The 19559-nt window shown below is 47.5% G+C and overlaps 1 protein-coding gene and 1 pseudogene across 2 annotated transcripts in view; both read left to right on the top strand.

Annotated features, from left to right (window-relative positions):
• The window catches only part of LOC134969285 (transmembrane protein 272-like), a 182328-nt gene that overhangs the window by 826 nt on the left and 161943 nt on the right, over nucleotides 1-19559 (top strand). The window contains exon 1 of one of the 2 annotated variants that reach the window (XM_063945134.1): nucleotides 513-580. The exons of the other annotated variant lie outside the window; for it this stretch is intronic. The gene's annotated coding sequence lies outside the window, so the exon portion shown is untranslated. Of the gene's footprint in view, nucleotides 1-512; nucleotides 581-19559 lie in introns of those variants that run through there. 2 annotated transcript variants of the gene reach the window in all.
• On the top strand, nucleotides 6625-6743 carry LOC134971363 (5S ribosomal RNA; annotated as a pseudogene).

Below are 19559 nucleotides of genomic sequence, written 5' to 3'. Positions count from 1 at the left end.
ACATCAGCTATAAAAAAAAAAAAACAATTTGCAGATTCTGAGGTTTTTCCAAGTTTTAAAGACCACCAATCTGTGCCCATATATAACAGATATTTTTCAGTGATTTGCAAATAATTTTTCGGAAAATACAGATCTGCCCTTCTTGAAAGGCTTATCAATTTACTAGAAATGGCCTGCAAATCTGCTGATTGTTACCATACACTAGCAATCTACAGCCCTAAATGATCTCCTACATATTAGCCCAGAGTGACTGTGTGTATATCACTGGGCGGAGTCTAGAGTCAGAGCGTGCTTGCCTATCTGACCCTCTCCATGAGGGAGAAAATGCTCTGTTCCTGGACTTTCCTGGTAATGTATGATTGCCTGTGGTGAGCTAGGTAATTGATAAGAAAGGTGTTTCACCACAGATGATGGCAATCATACATTACCAGGAAAGTCCAGGAACAGAGCATTTTCTCCCTCATGGAGAGGGTCAGGTAGGCAAGTATGAGTCAGAGTCATACACCCATGTCATCTGCAGGGAGCTACACCATTTCTCTGCAGGGAGCTACACCATTTCCTGTGCCAGCAGCAGAGTGAGGTACAATATGCACAGTGACACTGCTTACAGCATACCCTCCAACTGTACTGGTCCGTACCAATTTTTGACTCTCCATACTTCCGTTGAAAGTATAGGAAAGTGTGTGTGACGCCACCTTTACCCGTAGCCATGCACCTTTTCCTAATTTGTACCGATTTTTATGTGTAAAATGTTGGCGGGTGTACTTACAGTATAGGGAGGTGAACATAGCCAGCGGTAGCAGCAGCGACAGGTACACCATGGATACTGACAGCATCTGCAGGGAGGGTAACACCACGGATACTGAGCATACTTGCAGGCAGCAGGTTGCCGCCTGGCGCTCCTCTACATAACTTGGCTGCCTGTTGACCCCCAACGCCAAATCCTACCGCAACAACAAAAAGTGGTGTCATGCTGGGCGGCAGAAAATACTGAGGGTACTTCCAGTAGCAGGTTGCCCCCCTGCTGCACCTCTCCCAGATACATAACTTGCCTGCCTGTTGACCCCCACACCCCAGGGCTAACTCCTGCCACTGCAACACAGGCTGGTGCCATGCTGGGTACCAAACAGGATGGGACATGTTCTGCGGACCGCATCTAACACGTATTTCTCAACAATTACCTTTTCGGCTGCGCCGGAGCTCCCTCCGTCGGCAGCCTGGGTCCATTCGTTGCACTGCTCCAGGGTAAGCGCGATGCCTGGCACAACACAGCCAGACCACTGGCCGGGTGCCAAGATAAGACCACCTGCTGCAGACAGACACAGTGAGGGCATAAGGCCCGTCAGGTGGAACTTACCATATACACCCGACCGGGGACAGTATGCAACACTGACCGCAACTCATTGCTACTGACCCGCAGCTCCCGCCCACGGCAGCTGAATCAACATCTCACAACACCAGCGAGGGGTTTACCTGCACAAAATAAACGCTCATTATTAAGTCACAGATATGTCACACATGACAGCAAAGGGAATCACACTGGTACACCACACCTATACTCCACGCCTATAGCTACTGAGTACTCCCCACCACTCTACTCTGTCACCCTCATCCTGCTCACTAACCGCCTGTCTGTGTACTGGTGACATCATAACCTGCAGACAAAACCTCCTAATACCCTCCCCCATCCACCCAACCACTCCATGTGTCCCTCCCCCATCCATGGCACCTCCGGTCACCCTCCCCTTCCCTCATCCCTCTGTCCACCGCATCCGCAAATCCCCCAAGCACAACACCTCCCAACCCCTCCCCCACCCCTCAAGCCTCAGCATATACAGACTCCCTCCCACACCTAGTCTATGATATTCAACATATTGGACAACCTGGTTTACCAGTCCCAATCACATTGTAGATTTATTTACACAATCATCTACAAAACATCAATTTTCCCCAGTTGATTACTGATGTATGGGGGATGGTACTTATGAAATCTTAAATACTCTTGCTATAGTAGTCAAGTGATACTAATGTATCTTCCATGTGTTAAAAAATATAAATACTGGTTATAGAATATAAAAAATCTGTGTGCCTGAACTTATTAAAAACACTTAAGGCCAGTACTCACTGGCAGATGTGGGGAGAGATGTGTGCTGAGCGAACCGCTCAGCACAGATCTCTCCCCCCGCTCAGCACAGCGCGATGTGTGCTGAGCGTGCGGGGGAAGCGGGAGGGGGGGGGGGGCGCTCATTTCACCCAGCGGGTGAAGTGAGCGACCCGCTAGATTGGCCAATCTAGCACCAGCGATAGCAATGCGTGGGGCTGCGCATCGCTATCGCTGTAGGGGGTACACACGGAGTGATCACTGCTTAAAATCTAAGCAATCTAGTCAGATTGCTTAGATTTTAAGCAGCGATCGCACCATGAGTACCCCGCTTTATAGTGTATATAATCAAGATAAAAGTAAAAAGTCCTTACAGGATGGAATTGCAAATGTAAATATTATAGCTAAAACATGCAATACTTGGGCTGGTTAAATAAAATGAAAAAAACAGTTTGAGAAAATTCCTTTTATGCTGCTTTCAGATATGTTACCTGGGAAATTGCCGGGTCTAGCAACCCAGCAAATTCCTAGGTCTCAGCTCAGTGGAAAAGGGTTAATCTGGGTCCAATGACCTGGGAATTCAACCCGGCTAGCTTACAAGGTTGGTTCCGGGAAGGACCCAGATTAAGGGGCAGTGTAAATGGGTAAACCAGGTCATCCAACCCAGCCTCCACTTGCATACCTCCCAACATGACCCTCTCCAGGAGGGACACAATGCTGGACCTTTTTCTTAATTTATGATTGCTGGCACCTGTGCTGAACAGGTTAATGGATAAGAAAGGTGTTTCAGCACAGGTGAGGGTGATCATAAATTAAGAGGGAAGTTCAGAAGTAGAACATTTCTGTCCCTCCTGGAGAGGGTCATGTTGGGAGGTATGCGCTTGCAGCATTGGTAGATCTGTGGCAGGAAAGCTGCTTGCTTCAGCGATGACACTATCTGAGGGTAGGGTCAGTGACATCACGGGTGGAGCCAGAGTCTCTTACTGCAGCTGAGACTCCCGGCAGCTACTGCACCTGTGTGCAGTGTAAACGGCTTCGACCCAGGAATACTCTGGGTCGGAGCTGCGTTGAGAGGGGCCAGTCCTGGGTCTGACTCGGTTTGGAACTGTTACAAATCTTGGGTCAGACCCTGAACTTTGGAGGAAAAAAGGCATAAGAAAAATACTAGGTTGTTGCATGTGCAATAACCATACTTGCCTACTTTTGAAAAGTAGTTTCAGGGAGATTGTAACGCACACTATTTCTGTGCGGCATTGAGGGGGCGTGTAACATCCCACCCAAGGGGAGTGCCTATCTGCACCAATGGCCGTATCTATTGTCACTCAGGGGTGTGTCCTGTTACTGGCAGGTGACAGATAAAGTACAAAGCGCAGCACTGGTTACACAGTGACATCACACCTACATTACACAGCAGGGCTACACAGTGACATCACACCTACATTACACAGCAGGGCTACACACTGACATCACACCTACAGTGGGGCAAAAAAGTATTTGGACAGCTTCCGATTGTGCAAGTTGACCCACTTAAAAAGATTAGTGAGGTCTGTAATTTCCATCATAGGTACACTTCAACTGTGAGAGACAGTGGGCTAGATCATGATGCATCATCTCTTGGAGAGTGATAAAATGGAGAAGGGAAAAGTGCCAGCCAATCAGGTCCTAACTGCCATGTCACAGGGCCTGTTTGAAAAATGGCAGGTAGGAGCTGATTGGAAAGTGATAAAATGGAGAGTGAAAAAGTGCCAGCCAAACGATGATGCATCTGGCCCAGAATCTGAAGGGGAAAAACCAGGAAATCACATTGTATGATTTTTAAACAATTTATTTGAATATTCTTGTGGAAAATAAATATTTGGACACCTACCAAGCAACAAGATTTCTGACTCTCACAGACCTGTTACTTCTTCTTTAAGAAGCTCTTCTATCCTCCACTCGTTACCTGTGTTAATGGCACCTGTTTGAACTGGTTATCTGTATAAAAGACACCTGTCCACAGCCTCAAACAGTCAGACTGCTACCTCTCCACCATGGCCAAGACCAGAGAGCTGTCTAAGGACACCAGGGACAAAATTGTAGCGCTGCACAAGGCTTTGATGAGCTACTCGACAATAGGCAAGCAGCTTGGTGAGAAGAGATCAACTGTTGGCGCAATTATTAAAAAAATTAAAGAAATACAAGATCACTGACAATCTACCTCGACCTGGGGCTCCATGAAAGATCTCACCTCGTGAGGTATCAATGATCTTGATAACGGTGAGGAATCAGCCCAGAACTGCACAGAGAAACCTGGTCAATGACCTCAAGAGAGATGGGACCACAGTCACAAAGGTTACCATTAGTATCTAGTTAGTCGTCATGGATTGAAATCCTGCAGCACCTGAATGGTCCCCCTGCTTAAGCCAGCACATGTCCAGGCCCGTCTAAAGTTTGCCAGTGACCATCTGGATGATCCAGAGGAGGATTGGGAAAATGTAATGTGGTCAGATGAGAGCAAAATTGAACTCTTTGGTATAAACTCCACTCGCTGTGTTTGGAGCGAGAAGAATGATGAATGGCATCCCAAGAACACCATACCCATTGTGAAGCATGGGGGAGGAAACATCATGCTTTGAGGCTGCTTTTCTGCGAAAGGGGACAGGACGACTGATCCGTATTAGGGAGAGGATGAATGGGGCCATGTATCATGAGATTTTGGGCAAAAACCTCCTTCCCTCAGTAAGAGCACTGAAGATGGAACGTGGCTGGGTCTTCCAGCATGACAATGACCCCAAACACACTACCCGGGCAACTAAGGAGTAGCTCTGTAAGAAGCATTTCAAGCCAGTCTCCAGACCTCAACCCAATAGAAAATCTGTGGAGGGAGTTGAGAGTCCGTGTTGCCCAGCGGCAGCCCCAAAACATGACAGATGTAGAGAAGATCTGCATGGAAGAGTGGGCCAAAATACCTGCTACAGTGTGTGCAAACCTGGTCAAGAACTACAGTAAACGTTTGACCTCTGTAATTGCCAACCGAGGTTATATAATACAAAGTACTGAGTTACATTTTTTTGATTGTCCAAATATTTATTTTCCGCAAGAATATACAAATAAATTGTTTAAAAATCATACAATGTGATTTCCTAGTTTTTTTTTTTTTCTTTCAGATTCTGTCTCTCACCGTTGAAGTGTACCTATGATGGAAATTACAGACCTCTCTCATCTTTTTAAGTGGGTCAACTTGCACAATCGGTGACTGTACATGGAAAGGAGGGAATACCGCACAGGATATAGTAGATGTCAGAGAGTGATTTTCTAAATACCAAAATCAAATGATTGAAAGAAAACACTGTTTTCTAATTCTGATGTTATTTGGCGGTGCACCCTGAGTCAGTATGGGAACATGAAACAATAAGGAGAAAAGAAGACTCTTTTGTGGGCGCACTCTTAACTTTAAACAATATATAGATTAGTCAGAATAGATTAAAAATCAACTTTTAATGGTTTCACAAAATTAAGATAGTCAGTGGTTCATGAAGAAAATACTAGTCCACAAGTGACAATATATTTAAATAGCACGAAGTGCTGATACGAGATAGAAACTAAATTCCGGCTGACGGAGTAAGTTCTGAGTATTGTAAGCAATAGCTTAAATATTAGATGGTACGTTCCAATGGTAAGTAAATCCCTGTCCTGTGTTTCATGTCAGAATAAACAAATGATACAGTCTGGATACTAATTTATCTTATGGATATTAGCAGATTGTGGCCCGCACTGGTTGGACATTTGATTTCATTAGCTCGTGTGAGCAACAGTTTATCGGATTTATTTCACTTATCATTACCACATTGGAATCAGTTCTGGCAGGTCTTTAGGCCATAAGGTGTATCTTCAGCCTTTATCATTTACTCAAATATCAGCAATATTTATTCATTTTCGCTATTATCAAAGTTTACTATCGATGTATACATGTATTGTGATATTGGCAGTGATTTACTCTGAACCCTATTAGGCCTTTCCAAGTCAGGAGACACCTTTGTATTTTTGTTACAGTTTTTCTGTCATCTGGTTCTGTTTCTTTATTACAGACATCCCACAGTTGGATACTTCGATACACTCTGCCGGTTACATTGTTATGTTCTTTCATCTGTCTGTTTCTTTATCTCAGACATCCTGTATTTGGGCATTTTTGATTACTATCTAGTAGATAACTATATTTACAGAGACTATACTTTACCTGGCACTTATCAATAATCCAGCCAAATTCAGTACATTAATATTGCATTCTATTCAGCTATTGCCATAAATTGGATCCTTTGTGGAAGAATTCTCATTAGTCAAACTAGACTGGTATCATTGCTTACTTTCTCCCTCTCCTTCATTTCATGGACTCTCACCATTGATTCAGGGCCACGTCCATGTCTAACATTGGCAGCAGATCCATCTGGTTTCCCCTATTGGCCTATTTCTGTCATCTGTCCTGAATAACTGTAATTCGTGAACTCTCATCAGTGATTCCAGAGCTTCCAATCATTGTTCACTCTCTCTACTATCATACCACACTGGAAACGCCCAAAGCCATCCGATCTCGGAAGCTAATCAGTGTTGGGCTGGGTCAGTACTCAAGTGGGTGACCATTGAGGAAGACTCAGTTTAGTAGAGCTTATATTGGTTTAGCACGCACAGTATCTAACACTGACAGCAGATTCACTCTGCCATCTCATTTCCTACTCCTTTTACTTTCCTTTCATACATTGGCTGGATTTGAGATATATATATGTCTGCCCATAAGATAAATTAGTATCCAGACTGTATCATTTGTTTATTCTGACATGAAACACAGGACAGGGATTTACTTACCATTGGAACGTACCGTCTAATATTTAAGCTATTGCTTACAATACTCAGAACTTACTCCGTCAGCCGGCATTTAGTTTCTATCTCGTATCAGCACTTCGTGCTATTTAAATATATTGTCACTTGTGGACTGGTATTTTCTTCATGAACCACTGACTATCTTAATTTTGTGAAACCATTAAAAGCTGATTTTTAATCTATTCTGACTAATCTATATATTGTTTAAAGTTAAGAGTGTGCCCACAAAAGAGTCATCTTTTCTCCTTATTGTTACAATCGGTGACTGTCCAAATACTTTTTTGCCCCACTGTGCATTACACAGCAGGACTACACACCGACATCACAGCTACATTACACAGCAGGGCTACACACTGACATCACAGCTACATTACACAGCAGGGCTACACACTGACATCACAGCTACATTACACAGCAGGGCTACACACTGACATCACAGCTACATTACACAGCAGGGCTACACACTGACATCACAGCTACATTACACAGCAGGGCTACTTACCGACATCACAGCTACATTACACAGCAGGGCTACATACTGACATCACAGCTACATTACACAGCAGGGCTACATACTGACATCACAGCTACATTACACAGCAGAGGGTGGGGGAAAGAGAGTGTCAGAGAGGAAGAGAGAGTGATAGTGTCAGAGAGAGAGAGAGAGAGTGGGGGAAAGAGACAGTGTTAGTAGAGAGAGATAAAGTATCAGGGAGAGAGGGGGTGTAGTATCCAGGGGAGAGTGTCAGAGAGAGACTGTCAGGGAGAGAGAGAGAGTCTCAGTGAGAGAGAGAGAGAAAGAGAGGAGCAAGGTAGTGAGTATCAGGGACAGGCGAGAGAGGGGGAAAAGTCGGGGAGGGGGGACACAATCAGGAGATACATTACCTGTCCGTCCTGAACACTTGGAGCTGGCCAGGAAGGGCCCCCCTCCCCCCCTCTACATCCTCCATGTAACTGCAGCCTGCGGTGGAAGGGGTGCAACCAGCTATGGCAGCTGTTCTCACCATGTGCGAGGGTGAAGGTGTGGGAGCAGCGGGCCTTGGAGGCAGCCAAGGTCAGATCCAGAACAAAATGACAGAGGGGGCACCATGACTTGGAAATGGGGGGTTCCAGGAGCGTGCGCAGAGGGTGAGGCTGTGGATGACGTGGAGAGATCATCGGGTGACATGGAGAGGCAGTGGGTGACACCAGAGAATGGGTGACAGGGGGAGGCAGCGGGTGATGTAAAGGATGACAGGGAAAGGCAGTGGGTGACAGTAGAGTGAGGTAACAGAGAGAGATAGAGGGAGAGGCAATGGGTGACAGGAAAGGGAGACGGGGAAAGGCAATGGGAGAAAAGGAGAAGGTGATGGAGAGAGGCAGTGGGTGACAGGGAGAAGGTGATGCTTTGGAGAAGCAGAGGATGACAGGAGAGACAGGGAGATAGTGATGCAGGGGAGAGGCAGAGGGTAACAGAGAGAGTTTACAATAGGTAACAAATCTGAGGTAGCTGGGATCTGCAGTGGTAAGTAGGGAGCAGCAAATGGTCTTTAATACACCGTTTAGTTGTTAAAAAGGAAGATATTAGTGAAGGTCCACAGGCATGGGAATGGGGGGCATCTGAATACAGATGGCGATAGGGTCCGCCAATGTCTGGGGAGGAGCGTGGGGGGGGGGGGGGGGCAAGGGGTGACCCCTTAGCAGAACAGCATACATGATGGCAGTCACAGCAAGATGGCAGCTTTGACCCAGTCCCAGGACTCCCCTCATCACCCCCCCCCCCCCCCCCCACACTCACACACATCGCCACAGCTAACCTGGAGGGAGATACATATGCTAGACAGGGATGCCACAGCGCACGCCACGCTAGCTGCACCGAAGTCTACCACAGATGTCCTGGAAGTGCTCTGCAGGTCAGACTTGCGGAAGTCGGAAGCTCTATTATGTCCTACTCCAGCCGCGGATGGGAAAGCCTGTGTTCAGGACGGGAGGGTTTCCGCAGGTAGCGCACATCATGGCTGCCAGGGTGCACATATCGAGAGGCGGAAGAATGCAGTGTCGGGACCCGGCGGGGAGCTCAGGAAGCTGCTCCGATCAGCAAGCAGCTCCAGGTGGTGGCAGAGAGACAAAGCGAAGATGACTGAACTTTGGAGTCGGTGATGGGAGTTTTGTGAGCGTCTGACCATCCCCGGCCCCCACCGTATAGCGGGATATGACTCCCGATTCAATAGCTTTTTAGTTTTTATAATAAAAAAGTTCTCATAAATTACATGGAGGCCCTAAATCCGCCACTGGAGGCAGCCCATGTCTGGGTGTAGGGGGAGCAGCGTGCCCTGGAAGCAGCTCGGGCCACATAGCAGCTGCACCCCCTGAACCCTCGGTAGTTACGCCACTGTCCTCTCCGTTTTTTATAAACAGGCCACCTTTAGGGGAGAAGAGGCCACTGCTACCACCCCTGCTGCTTTTGCCACTGCCGCTGAGAAAAAGCCTCCTCATCTAGGGTGCTAGTACTATTGTACTGTGTGCTTGGCCACTGCTACCCACAAGCCTGCAGTGCCGGTGGCCAGCCTTTCAGCAACATGATCTCATGCGTTGTGACGTCTCTCCTGCAGTCCCCATGCCCATTAATTCTGGACTCACACATGCGCAGTCTGGATTCTCACAGGAGAAGGGGGGAAATTCCAGAAGCTGTATGGTAATTTGCGGGGCAGCGTGGGACTCAGCCAAATAGTGGGAGCCTCCTGCTGAATGTGTGGAGGGTCGGAATCTATGATTTTGGGTTGCAGTCTGAACCCCTATGTTGGACCTGGAAGCAATTGCATTATGCTTCTGTTAAACAGCCCTCTAATTTGCAAGATCTATAGAGGAGCGTACATTCAAGTGCCCAAAACTTATTACAGATAAATATTTTTTTTTCTAAAATAAATATGAACCTGCTAGGATGTCAGCTTGTCCACAGAAATGTCTAGCAGGGGATTAAGTGTCTGTCTCCATTGAGGGGATTTTATGCAAAATACATTCTCCTGCACAAGCCAGAGCTGTAGCTGCACTAAATCTAAATGACGCCCTGCCAGGGTGTGAATAATTAACAAGAGACCAATACACAGGGCAAAAGGCAGTGATGTGGGGGAGAGGGAGGTTGAACAAACAGGGACAAGGCAATTGACTGTGAGTGAAAGGGAAAGTTGAAGGGTGAGGAGGGGGAGGGGGGTGCCAACAGTAACGGGAGATCGGGGTTGGAATGTAGGTCCTGGGGGTTGTGAAAGAGACTCATTATGAGAGTCATTCACTGACGTCATCTTGCTGCGTGTGGGCTGACCTGGAGTCCTGTTTCAGCAGTACAAGCAGTGTGACTGTGAGGCTGTACCTTAGAATGCAGTCCACCCAGGCTTGGACTGGCCCACAGGGGTACAGGGGAAACCACCGGTGGGCCCCACTGCCCGGAGCCCCACCTCCTGCTCTAAGGATCAGGTTCCAGACTGTGCACTTGAATTATACATTACACATATGTTACCTTATAGTAGACAATGGTGTATTTTCTACAGTGCATTGCTGTTATTAATCTGGTACATTATCATGCATGCAGCAGCTGAATTTACTGTATATACAGTATTTATGAAGGGGCCCAGACGTTGCACTCTCTAATGTTTAGTCAAATCAATGAGGTGGCAGGCCACACCCCCTCTGCAGACTGACCACACCCCTAAACATGGGCCCTACCACTGCATTCCCCCGATGGGCCCTACATGCCCCAGTCCGACACTGAGTCCACCGCCAGCTCCAGTGCTTCTCCCCCTCCCGTAATTGTAATGGGTGGGCAGCCGGGAAGGCATCCAGGCAGATCGATTTTGTGAGGTGGACTTCCTGACCTTGGCACTGCAGTTACCCCCAACGCAACTCTGCTATAGCTCCTGTCATCATCTACTTGCTTCCTGGTCAGGTAGCTAGGCTAGGCAGGGGCTTAAGGCTGGTGCAAGTGAGAGGGTCCCGGAGCACATGACGTACTCTCGTCATGCCCCTCCCCCTTCACTCACAGTGACGCTGCCGCTCATTAAAGATCACTCCTCTCCAATGCGTCCATTTAAATAAGGAACACGTCATGAAGTGACTCATGCAGTCCCCACCCCCAGCATTCATGACTCGTCGAAAATGCGGATGGCGCATGTGCGGAATGTCGGGGGCGGGACCTGCATGGGCAACGTCATGATGTGGGCGGCATGCAGACCACAGCGTACATGTATTGTGGGGAGCGGCGGCCGGTATTTGAAAGAAAGGAGTCCTCATCATGACGTCCCATGCGGTCCCCGCCCCCTGCCATTCTGGACTCGCGCAATCTGCATTTTCGGCAGGCAGCGCAAAAAAAATGGGAGGATGCAGAGGTTTAACGGGGCAGCGGGAGGCTCATTCAAAAAACGTGAGCCTCCTGCTGAATGCGGGAGAGTAGGCAGCCCTGGATAACCCAGGATTTAGCTTCAGTGTAAAAGTGGTATTAGGTTCACCACACTATGGGGCAGCTTTAACGAGTGATAGTTTTGTTATGATGAATGATAAATTGTGCTCTATTCTAATCAGCTCTTAACTGTCATGTGTTTGAAAAATGACAGTTAGGAGCTGATTGGCTAGAGCACCATTTATCATTAAAAATGAGAATATCACTCGTTAAATCTGCCCCTTTCCTTTTAAACCAGGGTACTCTTGTGCTACACAGGTTCTGTGGCCGGCTGACATTAAAACTGTAGAGATGAGCGCCTGAAATTTTTCGGGTTTTGTGTTTTGGTTTTGGGTTCGGTTCCGCGGCCGTGTTTTGGGTTCGAACGCGTTTTGGCAAAACCTCACCGAATTATTTTTGTCGGATTCGGGTGTGTTTTGGATTCGGGTGTTTTTTTCCAAAAACACTAAAAAACAGCTTAAATCATAGAATTTGGGGGTCATTTTGATCCCAAAGTATTATTAACCTCAAAAACCATAATTTACACTCATTTTCAGTCTATTCTGAATACCTCACACCTCACAATATTATTTTTAGTCCTAAAATTTGCACCGAGGTCGCTGTGTGAGTAAGATAAGCGACCCTAGTGGCCGACACAAACACCGGGCCCATCTAGGAGTGGCACTGCAGTGTCACGCAGGATGTCCCTTCCAAAAAACCCTCCCCAAACAGCACATGACGCAAAGAAAAAAAGAGGCGCAATGAGGTAGCTGTGTGAGTAAGATTAGCGACCCTAGTGGCCGACACAAACACCGGGCCCATCTAGGAGTGGCACTGCAGTGTCACGCAGGATGGCCCTTCCAAAAAACCCTCCCCAAACAGCACATGACGCAAAGAAAAAAAGAGGCGCAATGAGGTAGCTGTGTGAGTAAGATTAGCGACCCTAGTGGCCGACACAAACACCGGGCCCATCTAGGAGTGGCACTGCAGTGTCACGCAGGATGGCCCTTCCAAAAAACCCTCCCCAAACAGCACATGACGCAAAGAAAAAAAGAGGCGCAATGAGGTAGCTGACTGTGTGAGTAAGATTAGCGACCCTAGTGGCCGACACAAACACCGGGCCCATCTAAGAGTGGCACTGCAGTGTCACGCAGGATGTCCCTTCCAAAAAACCCTCCCCAAACAGCACATGACGCAAAGAAAAAAAGAGGCGCAATGAGGTAGCTGTGTGAGTAAGATTAGCGACCCTAGTGGCCGACACAAACACCGGGCACATCTAGGAGTGGCACTGCAGTGTCACGCAGGATGTCCCTTCCAAAAAACCCTCCCCAAACAGCACATGACGCAAAGAAAAAAAGAGGCGCAATGAGGTAGCTGTGTGAGTAAGATTAGCGACCCTAGTGGCCGACACAAACACCGGGCCCATCTAGGAGTGGCACTGCAGTGTCACGCAGGATGTCCCTTCCAAAAAACCCTCCCCAATCAGCACATGATGCAAAGAAAAAGAAAAGAAAAAAGAGGTGCAAGATGGAATTATCCTTGGGCCCTCCCACCCACCCTTATGTTGTATAAACAAAACAGGACATGCACACTTTAACCAACCCATCATTTCAGTGACAGGGTCTGCCACACGACTGTGACTGATATGACGGGTTGGTTTGGACCCCCCCCAAAAAAGAAGCAATTAATCTCTCCTTGCACAAACTGGCTCTACAGAGGCAAGATGTCCACCTCATCTTCACCCTCCGATATATCACCGTGTACATCCCCCTCCTCACAGATTATCAATTCGTCCCCACTGGAATCCACCATCTCAGCTCCCTGTGTACTTTGTGGAGGCAATTGCTGCTGGTCAATGTCTCCGCGGAGGAATTGATTTTAATTCATTTTAATGAACATCATCTTCTCCACATTTTCTGGATGTAACCTCGTACGCCGATTGCTGACAAGGTGAGCGGCGGCACTAAACACTCTTTCGGAGTACACACTTGTGGGAGGGCAACTTAGGTAGAATAAAGCCAGTTTGTGCAAGGGCCTCCAAATTGCCTCTTTTTCCTGCCAGTATAAGTACGGACTGTGTGACGTGCCTACTTGGATGCGGTCACTCATATAATCCTCCACCATTCTATCAATGTTGAGAGAATCATATGCAGTGACAGTAGACGACATGTCCGTAATCGTTGTCAGGTCCTTCAGTCCGGACCAGATGTCAGCATCAGCAGTCGCTCCAGACTGCCCTGCATCACCGCCAGCGGGTGGGCTCGGAATTCTGAGCCTTTTCCTCGCACCCCCAGTTGCGGGAGAATGTGAAGGAGGAGATGTTGACAGGTCGCGTTCCGCTTGACTTGACAATTTTGTCACCAGCAGGTCTTTCAACCCCAGCAGACCTGTGTCTGCCGGAAAGAGAGATCCAAGGTAGGCTTTAAATCTAGGATCGAGCACGGTGGCCAAAATGTAGTGCTCTGATTTCAACAGATTGACCACCCGTGAATCCTTGTTAAGCGAATTAAGGGCTGCATCCACAAGTCCCACATGCCTAGCGGAATCGCTCCCTTTTAGCTCCTTCTTCAATGCCTCCAGCTTCTTCTGCAAAAGCCTGATGAGGGGAATGACCTGACTCAGGCTGGCAGTGTCTGAACTGACTTCACGTGTGGCAAGTTCAAAGGGCATCAGAACCTTGCACAACGTTGAAATCATTCTCCACTGCACTTGAGACAGGTGCATTCCATCTCCTATATCGTGCTCAATTGTATAGGCTTGAATGGCCTTTTGCTGCTCCTCCAACCTCTGAAGCATATAGAGGGTTGAATTCCACCTCGTTACCACTTCTTGCTTCAGATGATGGCAGGGCAGGTTCAGTAGTTTTTGGTGGTGCTCCAGTCTTCTGTACGTGGTGCCTGTACGCCGAAAGTGTCCCGCAATTTTTCTGGCCACCGACAGCATCTCTTGCACGCCCCTGTCGTTTTTAAAAAAATTCTGCACCACCAAATTCAAGGTATGTGCAAAACATGGGACGTGCTGGAATTTGCCCATATTTAATGCACACACAATATTGCTGGCGTTGTCCGATGCCACAAATCCACAGGAGAGTCCAATTGGGGTAAGCCATTCCGCGATGATCTTCCTCAGTTGCCGTAAGAGGTTTTCAGCTGTGTGCGTATTCTGGAAAGCGGTGATACAAAGCGTAGCCTGCCTAGGAAAGAGTTGGCGTTTGCGAGATGCTGCTACTGGTGCCGCCGCTGCTGTTCTTGCGGCGGGAGTCCATACATCTACCCAGTGGGCTGTCACAGTCATATAGTCCTGACCCTGCCCTGCTCCACTTGTCCACATGTCCGTGGTTAAGTGGACATTGGGTACAACTGCATTTTTTAGGACACTGGTGAGTCTTTTTCTGACGTCCGTGTACATTCTCGGTATCGCCTGCCTAGAGAAGTGGAACCTAGATGGTATTTGGTAACGGGGGCACACTGCCTCAATAAATTGTCTAGTTCCCTGTGAACTAACGGCGGATACCGGACGCACGTCTAACACCAACATAGTTGTCAAGGACTCAGTTATCCGCTTTGCAGTAGGATGACTGCTGTGATATTTCATCTTCCTCGCAAAGGACTGTTGAACAGTCAATTGCTTACTGGAAGTAGTACAAGTGGGCTTACGACTTCCCCTCTGGGATGACCATCGACTCCCAGCGGCAACAACAGCAGCGCCAGCAGCAGTAGGCGGTACACGCAAGGATGCATCGGAGGAATCCCAGGCAGGAGAGGACTCGTCAGACTTGCCAGTGACATGGCCTGCAGGACTATTGGCATTCCTGGGGAAGGAGGAAATTGACACTGAGGGAGTTGGTGGGGTGGTTTGCGTGAGCTTGGTTACAAGAGGAAGGGATTTACTGGTCAGTGGACTGCTTCCGCTGTCACCCAAAGTTTTTGAACTTGTCACTGACTTATTATGAATGCGCTGCAGGTGACGTATAAGGGAGGATGTTCCGAGGTGGTTAACGTCCTTACCCCTACTTATTACAGCTTGACAAAGGGAACACACGGCTTGACACCTGTTGTCCGCATTTCTGGTGAAATACCTCCACACCGAAGAGCTGATTTTTTTGGTATTTTCACCTGGCATGTCAACGGCCATATTCCTCCCACGGACAACAGGTGTCTCCCCGGGTGCCTGACTTAAACAAACCACCTCACCATCAGAATCCTCCTGGTCAATTTCCTCCCCAGCGCCAGCAACACCCATATCCTCCTCATCCTGGTGTACTTCAACACTGACATCTTCAATCTGACTATCAGGAACTGGACTGCGGGTGCTCCTTCCAGCACTTGCAGGGGGCGTGCAAATGGTGGAAGGCGCATGCTCTTCACGTCCAGTGTTGGGAAGGTCAGGCATCGCAACCGACACAATTGGACTCTCCTTGTGGATTTGGGATTTCAAAGAACGCACAGTTCTTTGCGGTGCTTTTGCCAGCTTGAGTCTTTTCAGTTTTCTAGCGAGAGGCTGAGTGCTTCCATCCTCATGTGAAGCTGAACCACTAGCCATGAACATAGGCCAGGGCCTCAGCCGTTCCTTGCCACTCCGTGTGGTAAATGGCATATTGGCAAGTTTACGCTTCTCCTCCGACAATTTTATTTTAGGTTTTGGAGTCCTTTTTTTACTGATATTTGGTGTTTTGGTTTTGACATGCTCTGTACTATGCCATTGGGCATCGGCCTTGGCAGACGACGTTGCTGGCATTTCATCGTCTCGGCCATGACTAGTGGCAGCAGCTTCAGCACGAGGTGGAAGTGGATCTTGATCTTTCCCTAATTTTGGAACCTCAACATTTTTGTTCTCCATATTTTAATAGGCACAACTAAAAGGCACCTCAGGTAAACAATGGAGATGGATGGATTGGATACTAGTATACAATTATGGACGGGCTGCCGAGTGCCGACACAGAGGTAGCCACAGCCGTGAACTACCGCACTGTACTGTGTCTGCTGCTAATATATAGACTGGTTGATAAAGAGATAGTATACTCGTAACTAGTATGTATGTATAAAGAAAGAAAAAAAAACCACGGTTAGGTCACTGGTATATACAATTATGGACGGGCTGCCGAGTGCCGACACAGAGGTAGCCACAGCCGTGAACTACCGCACTGTACTGTGTCTGCTGCTAATATATAGACTGGTTGATAAAGAGATAGTATACTCGTAACTAGTATGTATGTATAAAGAAAGAAAAAAAAACCACGGTTAGGTCACTGGTATATACAATTATGGACGGGCTGCCGAGTGCCGACACAGAGGTAGCCACAGCCGTGAACTACCGCACTGTACTGTGTCTGCTGCTAATATATAGACTGGTTGATAAAGAGATAGTATACTCGTAACTAGTATGTATGTATAAAGAAAGAAAAAAAAACCACGGTTAGGTCACTGGTATATACAATTATGGACGGGCTGCCGAGTGCCGACACAGAGGTAGCCACAGCCGTGAACTACCGCACTGTACTGTGTCTGCTGCTAATATATAGACTGGTTGATAAAGAGATAGTATACTCGTAACTAGTATGTATGTATAAAGAAAGAAAAAAAAACCACGGTTAGGTCACTGGTATATACAATTATGGACGGGCTGCCGAGTGCCGACACAGAGGTAGCCACAGCCGTGAACTACCGCACTGTACTGTGTCTGCTGCTAATATATAGACTGGTTGATAAAGAGATAGTATACTCGTAACTAGTATGTATGTATAAAGAAAGAAAAAAAAACCACGGTTAGGTGGTATATACAATTATGGACGGGCTGCCGAGTGCCGACACAGAGGTAGCCACAGCCGTGAACTACCGCACTGTACTGTGTCTGCTGCTAATATATAGACTGGTTGATAAAGAGATAGTATACTCGTAACTAGTATGTATGTATAAAGAAAGAAAAAAAAACCACGGTTAGGTCACTGGTATATACAATTATGGACGGGCTGCCGAGTGCCGACACAGAGGTAGCCACAGCCGTGAACTACCGCACTGTACTGTGTCTGCTGCTAATATATAGACTGGTTGATAAAGAGATAGTATACTCGTAACTAGTATGTATGTATAAAGAAAGAAAAAAAAACCACGGTTAGGTCACTGGTATATACAATTATGGACGGGCTGCCGAGTGCCGACACAGAGGTAGCCACAGCCGTGAACTACCGCACTGTACTGTGTCTGCTGCTAATATAGACTGGTTGATAAAGAGATAGTATACTACTAATATTATATACTGGTGGTCAGGTCACTGGTCACTAGTCACACTGGCAGTGGCACTCCTGCAGCAAAAGTGTGCACTGTTTAATTTTAATATAATATTATGTACTCCTGGCTCCTGCTATAACCTATAACTGGCACTGCAGTAGTGCTCCCCAGTCTCCCCCACAATTATAAGCTGTGTGAGCTGAGCAGTCAGACAGATATATAATATATATAGATGATGCAGCACACTGGCCTGAGCCTGAGCAGTGCACACAGATATGGTATGTATGTGACTGAGTCACTGTGTGCTGTGTATCGCTTTTTTCAGGCAGAGAACGGATTATAAATAAAAGTGGTGGTCACTGGTCACTATCAGCAAAACTCTGCACTGTACACTACTGAGTACTCCTAATGCTCCCCAAAATTAGTAAATCAAGTGTCTAAACGGAGAGGACGCCAGCCACGTCCTCTCCCTATCAATCTCAATGCACGTGTGAAAATGGCGGCGACGCGCGGCTCCTTATATAGAATCCGAGTCTCGCGATAGAATCCGAGCCTCGCGAGAATCCGACAGCGTCATGATGACGTTCGGGCGCGCTCGGGTTAACCGAGCAAGGCGGGAAGATCCGAGTCGCTCGGACTCGTGAAAAAAAACATGAAGTTCTGGCGGGTTCGGATTCAGAGAAACCGAACCCGCTCATCTCTAATTAAAAGCTGATTCCACCTGGTTTTAAGCCGCTAGAGAACCTCATGAGTGTCCCAGTTTAAAGGAATAGTATAGTAAGACTACTTTTAGAACTGCATTAGAACTGTCAGGAATCAGCGTTCAGTGGCATCTCACTTACCGACGCGCTGGTGTGCAGGCCTCCGGAGGTCATGACCCCAGTTTGCGGCTGCGTGAATGCTCTGTCCGCGGGCGTTGTGCCCATTGTCATTGTGTACCCCTGAAGTCCATCTAGTGCAGAGGTTCTCAAACTTGGTCCTCGTGGGCCCACACAGTGCATGTTTTGCAGGTAACCCGGCAGGTGCACAGGTGTATTAATTACTCACTGACACATTTTAAAAGGTCCACAGGTGGAGCTAATTATTTAACTTGTGATTCTGTGAGGAGACCTGCAAAACATGCACTGTGTGGGCCCACGAGGACTAAGTTTGAGAACCTCTGATCTAGTGTGTACCCAACATCTGTGCAGCATGGGCACCGCCATGACACTTGCGGTAAGCTGACCTGTAAACACCCAATCCTGCGCTGTGTCTGCATACAGGATTCAAGCATCCAATGCCTACTGACCAGGGGATATAAATCCAGAACATCGGCTCAGTTTCATTGCCTTGAACAATACATCACATCCAGCATACAGCGGCTCCTGGCTCCAGTCTTCTGTCTCCAGTGATTTCCTTGCTCCAGTGTCTCCATGGAACTACAGGCTCCTGCCATCCAGCTCTGCTACAACTCCTTCCACAGTCAGCTTCCACCTCTGCATGCAGTAAGAGACTCTCTCCAGGTGCTACTTACCATTCTCACCTGTGTGTTGTTTATCTGCGTTCAGCACTGTGCTACTCCATCTGGCACTTAAAACAACCAGTTTGCAATTTACAAACTGTCTCCTGCTTTGGCTTTGCTTGGCTTTGTGGACTTGTGCATATATACAGACTGTGTGAATCTATTGCTGTTGGTTTCCAGACCAATTACCGGAGTTATTATTGCCTGTGTTCACTGTCATTAGTTGCATTATCATCATCTGCAAAATTGATCCTGCTACCATCGACTTCCAAGTTGACCATCGATGTTTGCCATTGGCTTCCAGGCTGGTCACCACTGTTGTTAACCTCACTGGTTTACAGATCATTACCTGAGACTGTAGTTATACCTCTGTCAGCTTCATTGCTCAAATCATCAGTATTGTTATTGTCATACTTGCCTACCTGACCCTCTCCATGAGGGAGAAAATGCTCTGTTCCTGGACTTTCC

Source organism: Pseudophryne corroboree, chromosome 11 (genome assembly GCF_028390025.1).
Source record: "Pseudophryne corroboree isolate aPseCor3 chromosome 11, aPseCor3.hap2, whole genome shotgun sequence".
Taxonomy (NCBI): domain Eukaryota; kingdom Metazoa; phylum Chordata; class Amphibia; order Anura; family Myobatrachidae; genus Pseudophryne; species Pseudophryne corroboree.
The sequence above is the reverse complement of the archived record's forward strand: the minus strand, read 5'-3'. Positions and strand labels throughout refer to the sequence as shown.